The 23792-nt window shown below is 34.3% G+C and overlaps 1 protein-coding gene, 3 long non-coding RNA genes and 1 other non-coding gene across 8 annotated transcripts in view; 4 read left to right on the forward strand and 1 right to left on the reverse strand.

Annotated features, from left to right (window-relative positions):
• si:dkey-220a11.5 overlaps window positions 1-23792 on the forward strand; it is a 765979-nt gene that overhangs the window by 741347 nt on the left and 840 nt on the right. The window contains exons 1-7 of one of the 3 annotated variants that reach the window (XR_015943103.1): window positions 21479-22410; window positions 22483-22530; window positions 22641-22721; window positions 22799-22876; window positions 23340-23400; window positions 23502-23552; window positions 23628-23672. This is a non-coding gene — a transcript (si:dkey-220a11.5). Of the gene's footprint in view, window positions 1-21478; window positions 22411-22482; window positions 22531-22640; window positions 22722-22798; window positions 22877-23339; window positions 23401-23501; window positions 23553-23627; window positions 23673-23792 lie in introns of those variants that run through there. The other 2 variants (XR_015943104.1, XR_015943102.1) reach the window with 2 other exon arrangements.
• Window positions 1-23792, reverse strand: part of LOC141381532 (uncharacterized) — a 400463-nt gene that overhangs the window by 300897 nt on the left and 75774 nt on the right. The gene's annotated exons all lie outside the window — the stretch shown is intronic.
• On the forward strand, window positions 1682-5858 carry LOC148682940 (uncharacterized). The gene is made up of 5 exons (XR_015943167.1): window positions 1682-1736; window positions 2986-3091; window positions 3216-3286; window positions 4551-4735; window positions 4900-5858. It is a non-coding gene; the product is annotated as an uncharacterized LOC148682940 (long non-coding RNA).
• Window positions 11039-12324, forward strand: LOC148682941 (uncharacterized). 2 transcript variants are annotated; one of them, XR_015943153.1, is made up of 4 exons: window positions 11039-11069; window positions 11174-11204; window positions 11734-11783; window positions 12197-12324. It is a non-coding gene; the product is annotated as an uncharacterized LOC148682941 (long non-coding RNA). The 2 variants fall into 2 exon arrangements; XR_015943152.1 differs by lacking the exon at window positions 11174-11204.
• LOC148682942 (uncharacterized) lies at window positions 13333-17882 on the forward strand. Its single transcript, XR_015943144.1, has 4 exons — window positions 13333-13473; window positions 15840-15911; window positions 16372-16459; window positions 17811-17882. It is a non-coding gene; the product is annotated as an uncharacterized LOC148682942 (long non-coding RNA).

Genomic DNA, 23792 nt, shown 5'->3' on the forward strand with positions numbered 1-23792 from the left:
TTTCGCAACCGTGGCAAAGAGAGTATCTTGCTCCGCCGCTTGCATTTCTCGGAAACCAGCTCTACATTGTGGATCGGCGCCCAGACAGCACACATACGTTGGGCCGACGTCGGCCGAAGGTCAACACGTCGGCCCCTTTAATTCTAACATCGGTATATGGTCGGCCAAACATACGCATGATCGTTCGGTCGTGTGTTCTATTGTTCCAGCTCAACAAACGTCGGCTCTGCGTCGGTTAACGACCAGAGGCCGACGAAGCACTTCATAAGCACTTGATCTCTCATGCCCATGAAAGAATCCGGCAACATATTTGGTTTACAAGTAAGTTTTTGCGTGCATAATAAATTAGACAAACTCGACATGCATCATGTGAACTGCGTCGGTCGGTCCAGCTTTAAATAGCCTACATTAATGCAGTAAAACTGACCAAAATGCCTACAATACATGATTTCAATTTATTAAAATATATAAAGTTTTATTGTTATGCTTTAATAACGAAAACGTTGTTTTTTCTGGTGTTAACTGCTGTTTGCTTTTTTTTATTGTGGCTTTTTCTAATACATTTTCCCAGTGTAAAAATCAAGTATGTTTTGCATTTCGGCTGTTTAATTAAAATAAACACCTTTTTACAGAGTGACATCTTTGTTTTATATATACTTGCATTTATATTTATTGGTTATTTATTTTTGACAGTGAATGCACAAATAAAGTGTTTGTTTTGTAACAGTTTAGTAGGCTATAAAGCTCGTCTTAAAGATAATAGCGTATATAAAACTGCTAAATACATTTTAAATTCAAGATATAAAATACAAGGTTATTATTTAAATTGTCTATGGAGTGATCATGTTTATAAATGTAATACTGCAAGACTTTAATGTGCGCGCGCGCGTCTTGCTTCCAACACTGGAGCGGAGAGGATGTTGCTATGGGAAACGAAGCTACAACACGACACGACACCACCTAAAAGACACAACACGACTTCTCTCAAGCTGCCGTTTTGACTGTTTTCAGGTAAGTTTAGTCCCTAAAACAAAGCAAATACTACATAAAACTGTTCCTCACACATTTATTATTGGCAATTGATGAATATTCCCAGATAGCAGGCAGTAATCGGCCCGAGCTCGGCTGCCCTCCGGTGCCTCCGGCTCCGACTCGGCATCGGCGAGTGTTATCCGGGCCGAGTGCGGCCCGCAGCTCGCTCGCGCACATGCGGTTGTGATGCGGCTGTAAAGCACTGGCCCGAATCCGGTCAACCATATCCGGCCCGAGTCTGTCTGTAGAGTCCTGGCCGCTTCTGGCAAGGACTCGGCTGATGGCAACCGATTAAGTTCTTATTTTATCTAGTAATCTGTTAGCTCCACGTTTAATGATAATTTGAGAACATATTCATGGTACGATAGCAAAAAAAAAAAAAGAATATTTAGTGTGGATGGTCGCAATGTTTAGACGCAAACAAAACAATATTATTTATAAATAGATTATACATGTCATCTAGAGAAAAACTATGTAAAATTCGCTTATTTTTGAGATAGCACGCTCCTGTGCTGACTGTTTTTTTATAGAGCAGAAGTTGGTTTCATAATAAACACATGCGTGACTAAACTCATGATCCAAACTCCAATCCAGACGGTGGCGGTAATGCTCCAAAAAGCTGGTTGTCAACCACCATGGCACGAAGATCACAAGAAGAAAAAGTTTGGTTTTTCAAACATTTCACGTGGAGTCCGGTCAGAAAGGTAAGCTTTTTACTGCTTGTGTACTGTATAATTAGCGAATTTAGAGCTTAAAACATTTCCACGGTGTTTGGTTGTAACAGTGTTTAGTAATTTAAAACAGTTTGATACGAAATGTAACTTGCTTTAAGAAACACGACTGGAGCTAATGTATGCTAACGCTAACAGTTACAAACACGTCTGAAAGTTCCTTTTCCTTTTACACAATGTTAGATTGTAACGTGTGTAGTAACTGAAAACTATTTTAATTATTTTAAAGAAACATGAAACGAATTTGTGTGTATGCTAACTGCGTTAAAGAAAGTTTCTGTAGACGAATCCATTAACTAACTTGGCAAAACGTGTTTTTTTCCTGATTTAACATTATAAAGTACCGTGGATGTTGAAAAAATCATTGTACAGGCGTTTACTTATCCAGCAGTATTAATTCTATGATTATGTGTAAATAAAAACTAATCGTTTTGGATTAATAAAATATTATTGTTTATCTTGTTTATGCAGTTAGTCACGAAAAATGATGGAAACTCGACTGTTTACTATTCTCTTTAAAATTTCCAAGAGAAATATATTAGTGTGCACTTTAATTCATATGTGTTAGCCTATGTGAATCAATTATATCTTTTGTTCAAGCTGTAATGATCAGTTAATGTAAAACTGAACGTCTTAAAGCAGATTTTGATGTTTTTTTTGTTTTGTTTTTTATGTTATTGACAGTGATAAATTCTGATTTAAATGAATGGGTAACAATATTTGTTGGTTAAGTCTTATTGTTCTTGTTTAACAAAGGTTAGTGAGATCATTTTGCAGTACATCACGACCAAAGAAGTCAATGGCACACTCTTTTGAACGTGAATAGGCATGTTATAGTTGTGTGCTAAAAGTCCATCATAAGCTGTAAACTGCTGATATATTTTCAACATAGATTGAGCTTTTCAGACATTACATTACTAATTGCTTCACAAACAGCTGAAATGGTTTATTGTTATTGGCTATCATCATCAAACATTTTTCACAATGGTAGGTTAATCTTCATGGGTACAGAATAATGCATGTGCTTGACCATCTTACAAATCTATGTCTCAGATTCATAAGGCTGTCACTCTGCATGAATATCCGAATAAATCTTGTGCAACCTTCTGTGTACTGATTATTTACACTATAGGTATTATATGCATTAATTAACTTTGATAGTATTTCAGGATTTGAACTTTTCTTTACGGGAGGTTAACAACAATGTGATGTTTTATTATAGATGCATATGAGGAAGCTCGACTCAAACATCCACACGCAACTGTGATTTCTGACTGGTAGACAGATGAGGATGATGATCGCCTGTCATACATCTAAAGACAGAACAAGTTTGTTTGCAATTATTTTAAACACATACTGTCAACATTATGTCATTGATCTATTACAACCTGTGAGTTTTGCCCTGGCACTATACTAAAGTGATGTTTTGTTTTGTAAATGTATCTGATTAAGGGACAGTATAGACACATCTATACCATGATGAAGAAAAATTACTTGGAACAAAAAGGCTGGATAAAAGGCAGGTATGAAGATTTCAGAAATCAATGCAGCACCACAAGTACCATCACCATCAATGACTATGGCAGAAATCTTAAGACCACCATCAAGATGCACAGATACTGTACATTCCAGTACACCAGGCGTGTCCAAACTACAGCCCGCGAGGCTTTTTATAAATATCAATAGAATCTGGCCCGCTATACAAAAATGAACGTAATTCAATAAATAACCACCGGGTGTCGCTATTACATGCATTCAATTAAGCAGCAGTTCTTGTTATGATCTATCTATCTATCTATCTATCTATCTATCTATCTATCTATCTATCTATCTATCTATCCGTCTGTCTGTCTATCTATCTATCTATCTATCTATCTATCTATCTACACACAGTTGAAGTCTGAATTATTAGCCCCTCATTGATTTATTTCATCTTTTTTAAATATTTCCCAAATGATGTTTAACAGAGCAAGAACATTTTTACAGTATGTCTGATAATATTTTTTCTTTTGGAGAAAGACTTATGTTTTATTTCGGCTAGAATAAAAAGCGGTTGAATTTTTTTTATGAACCATTTTAAGGTCAAAATTATTAGCCCCTTAAGTCTTCAGAACAAACCATTGTTATAAAATAACTTGCCTAATTACCTTAACTTGACTAGTTAACTTGATTAACCTAGTTAAGCCTTTAAATGTCACTTTAAGCTGTATAGAAGTGTCTTAAAAATATCTAGTCAAATATTATTTACTGTCATCATGGCAAAGATAAAATAAATCAGTTATTAGAAATAAGTTACTAAAACTAATATGTTTAGAAATGTGTGGAAAAAAATGTTTAACTCTCCGTTAAACAGAAATTGGGGAAAAAATAAACGGTGGCTAATAATTTAGGGGGGCTAACAATTCTGACTTCAACTGTATATATATATATATATATATACACACACACACGTGTCTGTGTGATGTATGTAAGATTTGGCCCGCGACAACGTTTGTTTTTTTGCATCTGGCCCTCGGCCCAAAAAGTTTGGACACTCCTGCAGTACACCTATGAACATTTACAGTCTTTGTTCTAGTGCAGTTTGAGATCAAGACAGAACTTATTGCATCTCGTGATGTCTTTGTAAGAATTAAAGACATCACTAAATTTGTTAAGGTTTAATGCAGCTAGAAAGTAAAGATCAACTAGAGAATATCAGCAGTGTCTAACCCACTGTTGTATTTACAGAAGTTGTATGAGAATAAGCTACAGGTTGATTTATACTAATCTGTTATTTTTCTTTTTTAGCACGACTGACTGAAGTTTTAAAATCATGCAACGTCATAAAGCAGCAGCTGGGCCTGATTCTCACAAAACCAAAACAGACGTGATGAAATTCCAGATGTAAACACATTTGACCTTCCTTTGGCCAATTTGATTTGGAAAAGCTTGAAAATCAACTAAAGGAGCAGCCCGAACAAATGAAGAAACTGGTAAGTTCAAGCTCTTGCTTATTTCAAAGTGTTTTAAGTTTATTTGTTTTTTTTATAGTTTTTTTTTTTTGCTTCGTAGGTAGCCTACTTTTTTCCTAATTTTTTCTTTTTTTTTACATTAGTACTTGTTCACTACTAATTATCTGTTTATCTTTTAATCACAGATGGAGTGAGGACAAATGTCCATACCACGTCACTGATAAAGAAGTGGAAAAATGCATTACAAGGTAGCTACAACTTGCCCCTGACAGGGATGGAGGAAGAAAGAAGAGAAAGCTAATGTGTCAAATGTCTACATCACTATTTTGTTTTATTTTTTAAACAACATTTTATGTGTATTAGGATGTTCCCTGATACTTGAACAATTTGTTTCTTTCATTTGCATTTATATATATATATGTATATGTATATATATATATGTGTGTGTGTGTATATATGTATGGTATGTATGTATGTATGTATGTATGTGTGTGCGCCAAATTCTGAAGAAACATCTTGATACATTTTTAATAAACGTAATACAAATAAAATTATAAATATAAAATTGCACAAGACGTGTATATATATGAAATGTATAATCATCTCACTCATGTCTTGCTGTTTGTGCAATTGCTTTTGTTCAAGTTTATTTAAAAAAAAAGTTTGACTTTATACTTCTGCAATTATTTATATATATATATATATATATATATATATATATATATATATATATATATTTGTTTGTTTATTATTATTTTAATGTTTTATTAAAAAATGTTTCAAGATGTTTCTTCAGAATTCTGCAGTACTTTTTACAAGTTTGACTTGGATATTTTAAGGATTGTCATTGGTATTTTTAAGATGTTTCTTGCTATATCTTAAATTGGTTTCTATATTTAGGTTTATATAAAATTTAGCTGTTTTTTACAAATTTTTAATTCAAGTCTATTGGGAAAACAGGGTTGTTTTAAAAAAAACATCTGTGTTTGTGTGTAATTTTTAGATTTTTTGTTTAAATCTTTCTGTGTGTCTTTATTGTGTTGTTTTATTGTTGTTTTTATATTGATATTCTTGTGCACTACAAAATTATTTATAAAATTTTAGTACTATTTTTTTCATGCAATCAATAAACGTTTAACATTTATTTATTTTGTCATTTGTCTGATTATTTTCGTTACAGAATATGTATGCAGTTTGCACTTTATTCAAAGGTTAAACGCAGTGCTTACACTTTGTGTTTACATTATAGCCTGTGTTTGCTGTTATATAAATTCAAATGGTTGTAATACCATATATCAAGTACCAATGTAATACCAAAAGGTTTTATAAGGTGTATAAATATGGAGTCGCGCCAGCTCCGGGCCGCAGCGCACATTACCCTCGCGCCGATTCCGGCGCGGATGCGCAGCTTCGGCTCGCTTACGGCGGCCGCATCTGGCCCGCTTGATTCGGGCCGGAATCGGGCAGTGAGTCCACAGGCATCCGGCCCGAGTCCGGCAGCCGAAGTTGGGCCGAGGGGTAAGTCTCCGGCAGGCGACAATCTAGCCGGAACTGGCCCGAGTGTATTTTGCTATCTGGGTTCAGTTGAATATTATGTTATATAAGAGTGGTAAGTCTTCGTAAAAGTCCGTTAGCATATTAGCACTGGTAACGTTAGCGTCGGGGTAATATTACGTTAACTTACTTAATGTTAGCTCTTGTTAAACTTGTTTGTTAAAGTTTTGGCTTTTATTTATTCTTTATGTGTAGATGAGAGGTTTTGTCAATGTTTTATTGAATGCACTCCATATGTAGTCTAAAATACGCATTGTTACGTTACTGTAAAGGACCGTGAATCAAAAGTTCAATCGTGTTTTGATATTTCATGGTATCTTAAACTAAATGTTAAGTAAAAAAAGTGTTCTGTGGTTTCAGGAGTGAGAGAATAACCTCCTGCTACAAAAAATATAACTCAACCCAGCCGGCATTTCAACGGTGATTCAACGTTGAATCAACGTCAGGTCTATGGTTGGATCAACGTTGAATTACCTTTCGATTTTGCAAATTGGATCAACGTTTATATAGTGACGTTGTTTCACCGTCGGACCACCACCGGTGATTCACCGTTGAAATCACAACGTTGTTTCACTCTTACCTTCTTCATGGGTGAATTGTGGTCGTTTTGTAGACGTTGAATGAAGGTTGAATTACCTTTCGATTTTGCAAATTGGATCAACGTTGATACCGTGACGTTGTTTCACCGTCATACATTTCAACGTAAGTTAAATAGGAATTACATACAACGCAAAGTCCATAAATATAGCAAACAAATTTTTACTAATTAAAAATACACGACACAAATACACAACTTAGCCTGTGTATCAATTTATTTAATACACACCTCATTATTTCAATTATTCTAAATATACAGCAACATTTACAGCATACATAGTTCATTAAAACCATGCAGGTTACTATACATGCTCAAATACAGAAAAAGGCATACAATTAAATAGTCACTTTTTAATTAGGTTTCATGAATTAAAGTTAGTTAATGTTTACTAACATGAACAAAGAACAAATACTTGTACGGCATTTATTAATCATTTAATTAATTGAAATATGTCCTGATGCTATTAAAATCAAAATGTATGCTTGTTAACATTAATGCACTGAGCTGACATGAACTGAACTTTCTTTATATGAAAGATGCTTCATTGTTCTTTGTTCATGTTAGTAAATACATTAACACTTACTAATACAACCTTATTGTAAAGTGTTACTGTCTTCAGAAAGACAGATACTAACTAAATTAAACTAAGTAACTAAACTACGCTTTAACCATCACAGTCTCCAAAGTACAATTCCGTTTACAAAGTTTACAAAATACCCATTTTTAAAGTGGCTGCAGTAAAAAAAATAAAATAAAAAACATCACTCACAACTAAGAATCACAAGTGAAATACATTACATCTGTTTGAGGTTTTATAGGTTGGGAGAAAAACTTGAGGTAAAAGATGGCACTGGGACAAAGAATCAAGTGTAAAACACTAAAACATCTACATCAGTCTAGCACTTAAATACATATTTATTTCTCAAACACCAGGTGAGTTTCCTACAAAATCAATAACAAGGTTTTCTATTCCAATTCATTGTGAATGAATGGCTTCACTTTCACAATAGTGAAAACTCATGCTATAATCTAAACCTGACATTACTCCTTCTCTTTGCAGGTCTGCATGCTAAATATTTAGTAGTTTTTTTTTTCTTCATAAAGTACATCTATTGTGTTTAGCATTACTGCAGCAAAACTAAGCACCTGTGACAGTGGAACATGTAGACAAATATTTCAGTAAATCATCAAGAAAATGTGTAGAATATATGGTTTGATTCTCTCTCACAAACACAACAGTAAAAGCTGTTATTCTATTATTATTAGTATCATAAAAAATTGCATGTTCACATGGGTCTTATAATAATGGCTCACATTTGTGAATGTAGGACCACTATTTCACTATTACATGTCACATTAACTGTTCATATAGGTTCTGTTATTAAGTACTTGTGTCATCCCAGAGACCTGTTAATCTTCAGAACACAAACTAAAATATTTTAGATTAAATGCTCCTCATCCTCTACAGACAGCAATGGTCCCAAGATGGTCATTGTCAAGATAAGGCACAAAACACATTGTCAAAACGTTCCATGTGACTTCAGTGATTTCAACTGTGAACATACCAAGCTCCAACAACACTTTAGTGAGGCAAAACAAAACACTAAATACAAATGTGTTAGCGTATATATGACCTGTTGTGGCAAAGGCAAACAAGTTATTTTTACAGTACTTACTGTGATTTAACCTTTATGACAAATGTACTGGACCTGTTACACATATCTTTTATGAACACAAATTTCACTGTAACGGATGCTGTTGTTTTGCTCCAGTTATACCTTTAGAGAACACCGTACTAGTCAGACATCCATACAAAAGCAGAGAGTTTGGTCTTGTGTAGCAGAACTGCAATAGATGTCTGTCTGTCTGTCTAGGCTGACACTGGTTTAGGCCATCAGTATGTCCTTGATGAACTCAAATGGAGCTTCCAGAAAACCTGCAATAAATGAAATACGAGGTTACAACTAAGTTGGTATCTGCTATTATACAAAGTGAAATTCAAATATTTATTTTTTATTGAATCCAAATTTGTCCTATAATATCGTCACACTCAATAATTTTGACTCATCCATCTGAATATTCCTAACTAAGAGAAGTGAAGAATTAGGTGTGATATCGTCAGGAAGCCCTTCGCCACCACCGGTGCCAGCATTTTCAGAATTCAAATTTCAGATTCTCAAAAAAATTACTTTTTTTTTTTTTTTTTAACAAAGGCTGCAGCAAAGAATCATGAAACATTCAACACATCTAATAATTACAAGTTGTTGTAAACCATTACATGTACTGTAAAAGCTGTTTGAAGCTTTTTAGACATATGGTTGAGAAAAACTCTAGAAGGAGTAGCACTTCTACAAAAGTCTTCATGTAGGACAGAGAATTTAAGGGATAGTTCAAAATGTTTATTCTGTCGTCATTTACTGACCACGTTGAACACAAAAGAAGATATTTTGAAGAAAGCTGCAAATCTATAACCATTGACTTCTATAGTATTTTTTTCTACTATGGAGGTCAATGTTTACAGGTTTTTAGTTTTTTTTTCAGAATAGCCTCTTTTTTTTGTTCAACAAAATAAACTCATAATGGTTTTAAACCATTTGGGGAGTAAAATGTGAGTAAATTTTCATTCTTGGGTGAACTATCCCTTTCAGTTGGAAAACACCAGAATTCTTTAGTAGACCCCTTTCGCAAGACAGATGATGCATTTCATTTCTCATCTTAATCCTCAAGTTTTTAATATTTAGATTTATTTAAATAGCATGTTTATTTATTTGTTTTAATGACATTTAATAAAAACAACTTCTCAATGACATCACATGTACTGGACCTGCTACACATGTATCACTATTTTTATGAATACAAATTTCACTGTAACAGGTGCTGTTGTTTTGCAGTAATTCCAGTAATACCTTTAGAGAACACAGTAGTAGTCAGACATCCATACAAAAGCCTTGGCGTGGAATAGCAGAACTGCAGTCTGTCCAGGCTGACACAGGTTTAGGCCATCTGCGTGTTCTTGATACCCCTCAACTGGACCTTCCAGAAAACCCAGAAAATTAAAACCCATTACACCTCTTATCTGCTACTATACAAAGTGTAATTTAAGCATTAATTTCTAACTAAATACATATTTGTTCCCCAATACTGTCACATAGTATAACATCACAACATGATTTCACAATAATAATCTCAATATAACAATATAATATCACAACATAGCCTAACAATCAATAAACAAACAGATTAGAAAGAGAATATCACCAACCAAAGCACCAAGAAGATTTAACAGATAGCTTAGTTAAAGCTAAAGTAAACTTACATGGACAAAGCCTTTTCCATTCAATGCTGTGCAAGTTAGTGCGTCTCTGGAGTAAGTAACATCTCTAAAAGCAAAAACAACAACAACACTGAAACGACAGCAGTTCACTTTGTAATAATAACACTAATAATACAGCGTATAAAATGGATATTGTTTTATAACGTTGCTCAGTAACTTTAAACTGCGTTTGGAGTTTATCGCTTTGAATTTGCCATAAAAACGCTCATTTAGACTAACGTTGAACATGTGACATTACCTCGAGGTTGCGCGTCACCGGAGCGCAAACAAGACTAAAAACAAACTGGAAAGTTTTAAATGCTTCAAAATTCGAAACACTACACCAAGTCACATTTAAGATACACTGTGTTTAAAACAAAATCGGGGGGTAAATAAAACATTAAAGCATCTAAAAACACGCTTACCTCTGAATTCTGCTGCACTGCAGGTCAGGTGTTCGTAATTAAGTGAAGTGAAGCGCTGCGCGCGGCCGCGTGCGCCGAGTCCTCCGATACCATGGTAACCAAACATGTTGAATATTGAGTGAAGCCATGACGTTAATTCAACATACAGATCATGATAAAAAAATGTCAACGTTGATTTGTACATGGATTTCTGTAACCTTTTTCAACCATTTATCATTCAACATTGTTTCAACATTAAAGCAACTACTGACGTATTTTCAACCACATTTCAACGTTGAAGCCTTGTCATATGCAGGCTGTTTTTCAACCGTTCAACATTAAACGTTCTATCAACATTATTTCAACGTTCAAAACACATCTGACCTTATTTCAACCATATTTCAACGTTGAAGGTCGGTCGTGTGCCGGCTGGGAAGATTCCTAAATTTCTGAAGGGAGCTGATCACAGAGATACAGGAAAGACAGGTAACTTTAAACATAGGATTAATTCATATGAATTTCCATTGCACATCATTATGCACATGTTACATGTCTATATATTATGCATCTGTTACTTGTCTTTATTGCAGTTGTTTTAAGAAAGTTTTGACATTGAAACATGTTAGTGGTATTAAATTTCACATCACATGATTCTTCAGAACTTAGTAAATATATAGATTTGCTGCTAATGAAGTAATATTTGTGATTTTCATTTTGTTTAATTTTTTATGATTAATTGATTTATTAAATCTTAGAAAAAAGTTTACACTAAATTATTTGTCATCACATCTGTTTTTAGCATTGATAGCAATCCGAAATGTTTCTTGAGCAGCAAATCAGCACCATTTGATAATCACCATTATATTAGTTCAACCTCAAGCACTAAATCAACATCTTAAAAAAAGATTTCTGAAAGATCAAGTGACACTGAAGACTTGAGTAATGATGCTGAAAATTTAGCTTTACATCATAGCTATGAATTACATGTATATTTACACTGTTCACCCATCCCTTACACCTGAACTCATCCTTAAGTCAATTTAAGCCCTAAATGAATCATTTTTGATTTGTACAGGCATGATATGCAACTTGTATTCAGTCGTTTTGTTTTTTCTTTCTTTTGCTTTTGTTTTCCACATCAACTGAAAAGGAGGTCTAAGTTTAACCTAAGTGCCGTGTTGCTGATGAACATCTTTATATGTAAGTATATTTTTGACTGACTGCCAGACACTTGTCAAACAGTGATGAGCAAACGAATGGCCGTTCTTTTAAAAAGATCAGGGAGATGCAAGTCTGGAGATTAATATACATTTTAATTCAAAATTGATTTATCTGGAAATATTTCATAATGTTTTGAGATATGTGCCCTATATGCATTTAGATGTCCATGCATGTTTAAAATACTTTTAAATTTAACAATGGCTGCAAGTTATAAAAACATAAACAAACACAAAAATGTTAAAGTAAATTGAGAAAACATTTTCATCAGTTTGACAACAGGTAGATCAGCTCCTGACAGACATGTTAACAGATCAGTTTAACTCTTATTAAATTCATTCATTCATTCATTCATTCATTCATTCATTCATTCATTCATTTTCTTTTCTGCTTAGTCCCTTTATTAATCTGGGGTAACCACAGCGGAATGAACTGTCAACTTATCCAGCATATGTTTTACGCAGTGGATGCCCTTCCAGCTGCAAGCCATCACTGGGAAACAACCATATACGCTTGTTCTCACTACAGACAATTTAGCCTACCCAATTCACCTGTACCCCATGTCTTTGGACTTGTAGGCAAAACCGGAGCACCCAGAGAAAACCCACCAAACGCAGAGAGAATTTGCAAACTACAAACAGAAATGCCTGCTGATCCAGCTGCGGCTCGAGTCAGCATCCTTGCTGTAAGGCGACAGCACTACCTATTGTGCCACCACGTCACGCTCTTATTAAATTATATTTATATAATTTTGTGTTTCAGTACATGCTATTTTGGGAAGACAAAATATATTCATAAGCTCTCAGAAAATTCAAAAGGGAATTCATTCATTCATTTTAAGAGAATTAACTGCACAATTACTTGAAATGTGTGGGATTACATTATTTGTTAACCCAAAGTGAGTTTCTCTTTCTTTGCAGTATTGGATGCCTGATTGCAGTTCAACTCCAAACTCAGTTGGACCAGCTGATCAGTGTCTTCAGTATTACCACAAGCTACTGGGCAGATGTGTGGACAGCTATGAGCCAAACTTGGGACGTTTGGTTTTTAGGTAATACCAGTGACAAAGTATTCAGTAAATTGCTTATAATAAAAGATGCTCACTGCTTACCCCCTTATAGTTTAGTTGTTTGCAGTTTCATTGTTGTAAAAATACCATACTTTTTCCTTTTTTTATAAGCAGGTGTGACCGTCTGAGCAGCAGAAACAAGACAACTAATCATAGTTGAGTTGAGATTAGTATTATTAACTTGACTAGTTTGGTTGCAGACTTGTTCAATACTTAACAATTTGTATAAGTTACAAGATCAATGGTCCTGCTATCAATGTTTTTGTAACTTAAATTCATTACAGTTTAGATACAATCAAATGTCCAAACCATCTTTGAGTGAATGACATCAAGGAAACAGGATCAAAAAGATCATTCATTATAGAATGTTTCATAGGTAACAGCACATCCTTTGTGAAAAATAATTTATTTTTGTGCCATCATTACAAGACAAAATACATTTCAACTGATTTCAGTTGGTTATATTTTTCAGGTCCTCCTGATCATTCTGTTCTCCTGGTTGTGAGGATGTGCAGAGGCTGTATTTGTCAGTGTTAAAAGACTTGTGCAGCTGTATCCAGACATACAAGCAGCCGACAAAGAGTTCTGGAGCAGGACAGACAGGTAGTTCACAGTGGCTAGGCTAGAAGTTTATACTTGGGTGGCCAGAAAGTGGCCTCCGCTATTTTGGGGGGTCCATACAAATACACCAGTGTAAGCTATACTATTGCACAGAAAAAATTAAATGAAAGAATTAATTAATCGGTTAAACACAAAATATTTTAAAGAAAGCTTAAGTATCAAGGTGGCAATATACAGTATGTTACATTGTAGTACATGAGCTGGCTAATACAGATTCGTAAATGTTTAGTTGTTAAGATTAGTTAAATACTATATCCTCTACTTGAGACCTGTTGCATATACAGCTTTAACTGAACTGAATTTAACTAGAACTACACCAGCATTCCAAGTGCTCTAGACTAGCTTTTTGCACTGGTGCGTCTAAAATGTTTGATGGCATAGCAATTAACACTGCAATTTTACATGTTAATTTTTTTTAAAATTACAATCCATATAGGCAATATTGACGTGTAAATGATTAACTAAAATCGGGTCAACACACATTATGGGGATTGTGTGTAGAATTTTGAGGAAATTAATGAATTTAATCCATTTTGAAATAAGACTGAAACATTAAAAATGTGGAAAAAGTAAAGCGCTATCAATACTTTCCGGATGCATTGTATATGGTTTTTAGCGCGTTATCAAAGACTTAAAAAAATAGTCCAACATTATTTACAGCAGCAAAAGACCCTCCACATCAAAAGCTACTGGTCAGCTCACGATTCAGCAAACATCTGAAAAACAAATAGCTTATGCCTTCACAAGAAATCAGTGTTTTTGAGTCTAATGAAGATAGTACTATTTTATTAAATTATTATTTAGCCTGGCAAGTTTACTGTTACAAAATATTTTAAATGTTTCTTAAAACAAAACATATTGTGTTCAATGGGGAAAAAGTAGCTGTTTTTTACACAGAGATAAAAAAAAAAACACATTTCAGAGCAGTAATCACAATACTGTGAAACTGTGATATTTTTATCCAAGATTATACCCTCAGAATTTTTTAATTAATTTTTTTCAGTTGGCCTATATTCTGTTTTTCTATGTTCTTGGAAATGCTGCTGTGCATGAAAATGTGACGATATATCCGGTTCTATAGTTAATTCTGAAATAAATCTTAAAATGAAACAATATTTAAAAATGCAATATTTAATGTGTCAGACACTAAATAGCAAAAGATTCAAAGTAGGTCGGCACACTGCCACTTTAGCTCTCAAAAAATTTTTATTAGTCAAAATTACAAAAACACTACGTTTCGACCGACATGGTCTTCATCAGGTAAAGCGTTGCAAATGGAAGTCCTCCAGAAATAGACAAACAGCTCTACACAGCACCTGCAGTCAATTATCACAATCAGCTAACAGGCCGGTAAACAGGAACAATTGCATACAATAATATACATCTTAAACAATGTGAAAAACATGAATACAATTACAAACAGACATTTAAAATACAAATACAAATTCTCACTATAGAATTCCTCGGAGACAGTATTCTATAGGCTAGATAGATATAGCACATCACACCTGCACAAAACTACATCACTCAAACAAAGCCAGTAGACCTAGGGGCAAAAAACATTATGTACATATTTAGTATACAACAATTCATTCATTCATTCTCTTGTCAGCTTAGTCCCTTTACCAATCCGGGGTCGCCACAACAGAATGAACCGCCAACCAATCCAGCAAGTCTCTACGCAGCGGATGCCCCTCCAGCCGCAACCCATCTCTGGGAAAAGTATACAACAATATAGAATGCACAAACACTTACAAAAAAGATTTTAAATCAAAATCTAAATTCAAACCTCTCGGGGATAAAGTGTTTAGTGTGTAAATGTAAAACGCTTCCCTCTGTAATAAAAGTCTGTCAACATCGCCTCCCCTTCTCGGCACCTTCACTTGTTCAATGCCAATATATCGCAAAGTCGCAAGGTTATGTTTCAATGCATTAAAATGAACGGCGATAGGATTTCGTTGATCGTTTAATCGTATATTACTTCTGTGTTCAGCAATTCGTGTTTTTAAACACCGTCTTGTTTTACCTATATAGGCTAAACCACAAGGACATTTAATCATATAGATCACATTTTTTGTGTTGCATGAAATAAACTTCCATTTGCAACGCTTTACCTGATGAAGACCATGTCGGTCGAAACGTAGTGTTTTTGTAATTTTGACTAATAAAAATTTTTTGAGAGCTAAAGTGGCAGTGTGCCGACCTACTTTGAATCTTTTGCTACTTATGTTTGTTTTTTGATCGTGCACCTGCCTTCAAGTTTTTTCTAGATGTACGCACATTTCTGTTTTTTGTCAGACACTAAATAAACATGTCAATTCATTTATATTAATCTGATTCCTTAACAGGGCAGCACGGTGGCGCAGAGGGTAGCACGTTTGCCTCACAGCAAGAAGGTTGCTGCTTCAAGCTTCGGCTGGGTCAGTTGGCGTTTCTGTGTGAAGTTTGCATGCTCTCCCCGTGTTGGCGTGGGTTTCCTCCGGGTGCTCCGGTTTTCCCAAGTCCAAAGACATAGGTGAATTGGGTATGCTAAAATTGACCATAGTGTATAAGTGTGTGTGAATGAGTGTGTATTGGTTGCAGATGGAAGGGCATCCGCTGCGTAAAACATAGGCTGGCTAAGTTGGCCTTTCATTCCGCTGTGGTGACCCCAGATTAATAAAGGGACTAAGCCCAAAAGAAAATGAATGAATGAATCCTTAACAGTTAAAATTAACCATTTGAGCGTGCTTAGTTTAGGGTATGTTGTGCCATTAAATTGTCAATAGGTTTTATTTTTTTCTACATTTTAAATCTGCTTTAGCTTTCTTCTTACCTATAAACCTGGAAATATAAAATATATATTTTTGGTTTTTAACAAATTGCTTATTTTATTCTTAGATTGGTGTACGCTGATGGTCTGCTGAGAATTCTGCTGAGTTGAAGGGATCCTCCTGTCAGACAACTTCTCCAAAGTACAACAGGACTAGTAAGTAACATCTTAAACATACACTACTGTTTCATAGCTTTTAGGTTGGTATGGTAAATTCTCTTCTGATAGTGTCAGCTTTATTTAATTAATACAGTCAAGCAGTTATACTGTGAATTTAATACAATGTTTATAATTAATAGTGTCACATGATCCTTCTGAAAAAATAGTATTCCAATGTACTGATTCTCTCCTCAAGCTGTTTTTTTAATATAAAACATTTTAAATAAACATTTTTAGTATTCTTGATGTATGAAAAGTTTATTTTTAAGAGCATAGTATTTATTTGAAAAAAAAAAGTTTGCTCTTTGATGATTGCTAGCAATCAGACATGTTTCTTTAGAACAAAAAGAATTTGTGGAAAAAAAGTATTCTCACTGAGCGTTGTTCAACTGTGGTCCAACACGTCATTTAAGTTTTCAAATAAGCCTAAAAGACTTGATTAGCTGCATCAGGTGCATTTAATTAGAGAGTTGAATATATCATTTCTTTATATATCCTCCTCTATAGCCTACATAAAATAGAAGTTGTTTGCTGAAAAACCTTTTTGTAGCAGAAATAAAGCTATGATTAGGCCCACCCGGATTTTTCGCAGAACTCCGCAGATGTTTAGCCTATCATTAATTCTGTTTATTTACTTGAGTAAATGTGTGTAAATCTATATTTATTCAGTTTTTTAATTAATTTCAGTAATATTATTGACTAATGTGAAAATGTTCATCTGATTTATGTACAATGCAGTTTGTACAGTAATATTTTCTGTCTTACTAGATATGTTACATGAAAAACTTGCTAATAAAGTGAATCTAATTGGATTTGCATTTTAAACATTAAATAAAACTTAAAAATATATTATTTTTTATTTCATAAAGTAAGGTTTTAGTTATGATACTCCCAAAATAATTCCGCAGAAATCCGCAGACTTCCACCAAAATTTTCAGCAGAAATAGCAAAAAACATCTGCAGATTCCTCCTGGCCCTAGCTATGATATATTAAATGTGGTGTACAGTGTGACATTTTAGTTGACGAAACTTAGTTTAATTTGCATGTAATGTGGTATCTGAAGATTTGACATATATTTAGATACACATTTATACTAACACAATGATACTAAAAACCAAAAAAAAAACATTCATTATGATTTCACAAGGAATTTAACTTTCAAATGGCTTTTCTGAAAATTAGTGCTCAGACACACTCTTTAAGTTTAAATTAAATGACACATTTTAGCTAGGCACTTGCATAACACATACTCCAGTTATATGTCATGAAACAAATAATATATATTTGTGGTAATATGAACTGCTCAAATGCTAATCTTTCTCCTTTTGGTTTCTTGCTTTAATTAAGGGTTCCCACTACAAGGATTAGATTTGGCTACTGCAGTCCCGGTTTGGGCCAGCCTCACTTGTGAAGACTAAAGATGAAAACAACATACAAGAACAATTTAGAGGATGGCGACACACTTTTTATTCCACCTATATATCCCCTTTTATAAAAAGATAAAACAAAACTAAATGACAGGTTATTTCTTTTCATTTTGTCTGTTTTCTTGGAATATTGTACACAATTTACAACCAGTTTTATATATATATATATATATATATATATATATATATATATATATATATATATATATATATATATATATATATAGGTCAGAGCAAGAAAATGTTATGTTTTCTTCTGGAGAATGTCTTATTTCTTTTATTTCGACTAGAATAAAAACAATAAAAACAACAAAACAAAAGCAATTTTTTGCGACTGTCTACAGAACAAACCATCGATATACAATAACTTGGCTAATTACCCTAACCTGCCTAGTTAAGCAAATTAACCTAGTTAAGCCTTTAAATGTCACTTTAGGCTGTATAGAAGTGTCTTGAAGAATATCTAGTCAAATATTATTTACTCATTTATTAGAAAAGAGTTATTAAAACTATTGTGATTAGAAATGTGTTAAAAATATTTCCGTTAAACAGAAATTAAGGGATTTTATATATATATATATATATATATATATATATATATATATATATATATATATATATATATATATATATATATGACAAAATCTGTTTTGTGTCGTGCATTAGAGTTTGCTTAAAAAAACTGGTTATCTCTGAGAAAGTATTGTTATTTTATATTATTGATGTGTTTTTAGTTCAGAGGACATAGCAAATTGTTGAATGCCATTTATAAAAAAATTGTAAAAAAAATTGTCTACAGACTTTAATAAGATTTTATCAAATTATTTTAATTTATATGATTTTATTTACTACTGTAAATATTGTTTGCTTGGTATTTATTTTGTGTTTGTGTCCTCTTTTATTATTGTAACTCCCTGAAGAAAGTCTTTTGGATACTGAACACATGACTGGTATTTTCTTGTATTTTAAGATTATAGTCTTGGAAACATGCATTTTCTTTAACACTATTTAAGAAATTATAAGCATTATAACATGTGCTTACACAAGTTATTTGTGTTTTTACTATAGTAAACTATAGTGACCCTTAGTGTACATGTTTTGAAGTACTTGTAAATATTCCTATGGTCCTAATGTAAATGCTGCAATGGACTTTGTATTTAAAATCTTTATTGCACAGTATTTCAGCCATGGTTATAGTACAACTTGTTGGTTTTGTTTTAAACGTAGTAAAACATGATTATGTGTGATAAAAGTATGTTAATCTATTTGTATGTTTGTGAAAAATATTAATAAATCTTCAACTGTTATTGAGAGTGGTGTGTCATGTTTATTATAAATAAGCTGCTGCTGCAGCTAGTGGTCCATAAGTATGAGCAAAACGCCTGAGAACAGCGCCTCCGCGGAGCGGACGGCATTTCCGGTTGCGTCGTCCTAACGTCGGCCGGACAGCGTTTCCGATCATTTGCCGACGTCGCGGCGACATTTTGCCAATTAGCAAACGCTCCCTGAGCGACATCGCGCCGATGGAATTTTGAAAATCGGCACGACGTCAGCCCAACGTATGTGTGCTGTCTGGGAAACATATATACATAAAAATTGATATAATAAAAAAAGTGGGCCTAACTGGATTGGTCGGTTTTGTAGTGACTTGTAGAATGGCCAAAACAACAAAACAATGAGGTTTTTGCACATCCCTAAAACAGATTTACTCCTTCAATAAATTAATTAATTTAAATGAATACATATAATATTAATATTCAACAAAAAATCTACATAAAATACACACTACTAAAAAGATAACAAAATAATAAGACAAAAATAAAATACTAAACATGATCATAACTATATACACAATGAACTATATGCTTAATTTCTGAGGTTATAAGCATTGGAGTACAAGGCGTTAGTAAAGAACATTTTTACCTTAAAATTTGGCAAGACGTTTTGCTTTGCCTTGTGTTTGTTGGCTTTGTCCAAGTCTGTACATAATAATATAAAAAATACAATAATAACTATATACAATCTTAAACAAAATGCAACAATATACAATTAACATACACTTTAAAAAACGACTATAAATTTTCAATACATTTAAGATTAATAACTGAAAAAAAACCTGTTCTTGCTTAGAAAAAACTTGATTTAAATGGCATTGCATAAATAATCATTATTCAATTCATTACAAAAGAAAAGACAAAAAAATCATAACTTTGGTTGTCCTTATGGTAAAATTAAGAAATTGAAAACAGTAGCAGAAAACCCACAACTTTCATCCATTTATCCAGTATTTCTACTTCTGAAAATGTTAAATTTGGGTTATCTGTCGAGTTGAATTTTTATTATTTCAACAGTAGTGGTGCGCTGACTTTTGGCCAATTTAACCTTGTGACCTTAATATTTCTGAACAAGATACAGTAGCTCATGTGGGCTCATGAGAAAGCTAAGAATATGTGTTTTTTAATGATGTTGGTTATTTAAAAATAGCTTAAATCCTTCCTGAGTTATCAAAAAAAAGCTACCATCAAGCAGGCGCTCTAAGCACATGCGCAAAAAAAAAAGTCAAATTTTATTAGTATGACCAACATGTGTGTGTTTATTCTTAATTTTACATTCTATAGTGTCAGAGTACTCAGTGAGAAGCAAAACACTTACAGCTTTTATCTATTTATCCAATATTTCTACTTCTGAAAATGTAAAATTTGGGTTATCTGTTGAGTTGAATTTTTATTATTTCAACAGTAGTGGTGCGCTAACTTTTGGCCAATTTACCCTTGTGACCTTAATATTTCTGAACAAGATACAGTAGCTCATGTGGGCTCATTAGAAAGCTAAGAATATGTGTTTTTTAATGAAGTTGGTTATATAAAAATAGCTTAAATCTTCCCTGAGTTATAAAAAAAATTCCCACTTTTAAACAGACACTGAATAAGAACAATACAGGTCTCTTTCGAGGCCCTGTAATTGGAATGAGCGTATCCTAAACCCATGGGCGAGGACCCATTGGAGGGCATGTCTGGTGCCAGCAGCCGCGGTAATTCCAGCTCCAATAGCGTATATTAAAGTTGCTGCAGTTAAAAAGCTCGTAGTTGGATCTCGGGAGTGGGCTGGCGGTCCGCTGCGAGGCGAGCCACCGCCTGTCCCGGACCCTGCCTCCCGGCGCCCCCCGGATGCCCTTAGCTGGGTGTCCGGTACCTCGGGGCCCGGAGCGTTTACTTTGAAAAAATTAGAGTGTTCAAAGCAGGCCGCCCAGCCGCCACTGAATACCGCAGCTAGGAATAATCGAATAGGACTCCGGTTCTATTTTGTGGGTTTCTGGAACCCGGGGCCATGATTGAGAGGGACGGCCGGGGGCATTCGTATTGCGCCGCTAGAGGTGAAATTCTTGGACCGGCGCAAGACGGACGAAAGCGAAAGCATTTGCCAAGAATGTTTTTATTAATCAAGAACGAAAGTCGGAGGTTCGAAGACGATCAGATACCGTCGTAGTTCCGACCGTAAACGATGCCGACCCGCTATCCGGCGGCGTTATTCCCATGACCCGCCGGGCAGCGTGCGGGAAACCACAAGTCTTTGGGTTCCGGGGGGAGTATGGTTGCAAAGCTGAAACTTAAAGGAATTGACGGAAGGGCACCACCAGAAGTGGAGCCTGCGGCTTAATTTGACTCAACACGGGAAACCTCACCCGGCCTTAGTTGGTGGAGCGATTTGTTAGGTGCATTCCGATAACGAACGAGACTCCGGCATGCTGAGTTACCAAAAAAAGCTACCATCAAACAGGCACTCCAAGCACATGTTCCTGTCTCTTAAAATCCCTGTTCAAATTGAGCCAGTTTTCAGTTATATACACCATTAAGTAATGTACACCATTGTTTAGCACTTTCTCTGAGCTTTCCATCAAGGTATGGCATGAAGCTGTAGGATGTTGCTATCTTTAGAAATCCCCATTCAAATTGGCTGAATTTTGCCATTTGCATGGAGCACATTATTTGGCCCGAATTAAAAAATTCATAACTTTGCCATTTTTGGTGCCCCAGTCAATCTACTCACATCAATAAACTGCAAATTTCCTCTTCTTTCCAGAAATGTAAAGCTTTTAGCTGTATCTTGTTCCTGACCTTTAAAGTGCTTTTCAAGTTCATTTATGGAAAGGGCCTTTTTATGCTAGTAGTATTTTGATCATAACTTTAAGAGTCTTAATGCTACAGTGATCAAATTAACACCATTGTATCACATTTTTTCTAAGCTTTCTAGGCATGCATTAAGCTCTGTGTTGTTCCTGTCTCTTAAAATCCCTGTTCAAATTGAGCCAGTTTTCAGTCATTTGCAGGGGCCCGGGTATTGGACGGTATTAACACACACACACACACACACACACATATTTATTGTTATTATTATTACAGCTTGATTATGTGCTGGACCGAAATCGCCCTGGCAGTGAAATAATTGTGAAGGAGGGGCAAGTGTGCCTTATTCGAGAAGAATTTTGGAGCCTTGGATTGTTGAGGGACATGGACTCCCATGTAAGCAGTCTGTTTTTTTATTATAACTTTTTTTTTATTAAAAACATTGACTTATCAAAGTATTTATTGCAGATTGGAAACACCTGCATGAAGCTTATTTGTGAAATGGCTCGACAAATTGTATGTACTATAAAACAATATTTATATGGATTGTTTTAACTTGATCCAAATTTTCTAAACTGTGTGAAAATGTTCATGTCATTGTCAACAGTTTCTTTTTATTCATGTAGGGCAAGGACATATACATTGAGGACTTTTATGTTGTCCCTGTGTGGAAAGAAACTCCTAACAACATTGTTACTGGACTACCGGTGCGTGTATGTACTGTATTTACTGTGTGAGAAGTACAAACTAAATTAAACGACATAACTGTCCTGATCAATTCTAGGAAGATGCAGACTTGAAAGACCTGTTAGCCTTTCCAGCATGGACAAATGCCAATGGACCAGACCACTTTGTTGTCTTTGTAAGAAAATATTGAAATGTCTAGTGCATACATTAATTGGTATTGCAATGTGTGTGTTTCTAAAATAAAACACTGAAAAATCTTGGAAGAAGCAATAATGTTCAAATTAAATATTTTTACACCTTTAACATTGTAGATAATGATGCCGCTTCGAAGAGAGATGGTGTTTTTAGACTCTCTGTACACAGAGCAGGAATCAGGATTTGGAGATGAGGAATACAGGGCAATTTTTAGGTCTATCAATAAACTAAGACGTTTCAGCCTTTATGTGATATATGGCTACGTTCCTATAGACATTTCTATTTATTTCCTAACCGTGTATTATAGTTCTGCCACTTTTGGCTACGTTACTATAGCCGTTTCTTAAACTTCTGGCTATGTTCATCTAGCCTTTTTTATGCATGGTGTTCTAGAGTTGAGGTGAGCTGTAATTGTTAGTATTACTACTATGTTTTGTTTACAGGAAAATTGCTTACCAAGTGGATCATGGGACATGGTCTGAAAAGACTGGATATGATTTTCCAGTGAGGAATCAACTTAAAAAAAATTATTATTTGGCTTTTACAACAATTAAATATTTTGTACATTATTCTAAAATAAAATTGATTTGCTTTGCCTATTTTAGGCTTTGCCACGTCAGACAAGAGGGAATGATTGTGGTGTTTTTGTACTCATGGTAAGATATAAATTGAGTTAATTGATTTAAAGATTTTGTAAACATTGTAAATGACTGTGGCTTCTCTCTTTTCAGTACACCCTCTCAATGGTGTGTGGCATTGGGTTTCAATTCCAGGAGGTATTATTTTATTATTTATGTAACTTTATTTTGTTGGTGCTTTTTTAATCATAGTTAAAATGTAACTATTTTAGTGTATATTATCTTGCTTTCTTCTAAGCAACATATCTTTTAAAAAAA

This window comes from Danio rerio, chromosome 4 (assembly GCF_052040795.2).
Source record: "Danio rerio strain M-AB ecotype USA chromosome 4, GRCz13ab, whole genome shotgun sequence".
NCBI classification, from domain to species: Eukaryota; Metazoa; Chordata; class Actinopteri; order Cypriniformes; family Danionidae; genus Danio; species Danio rerio.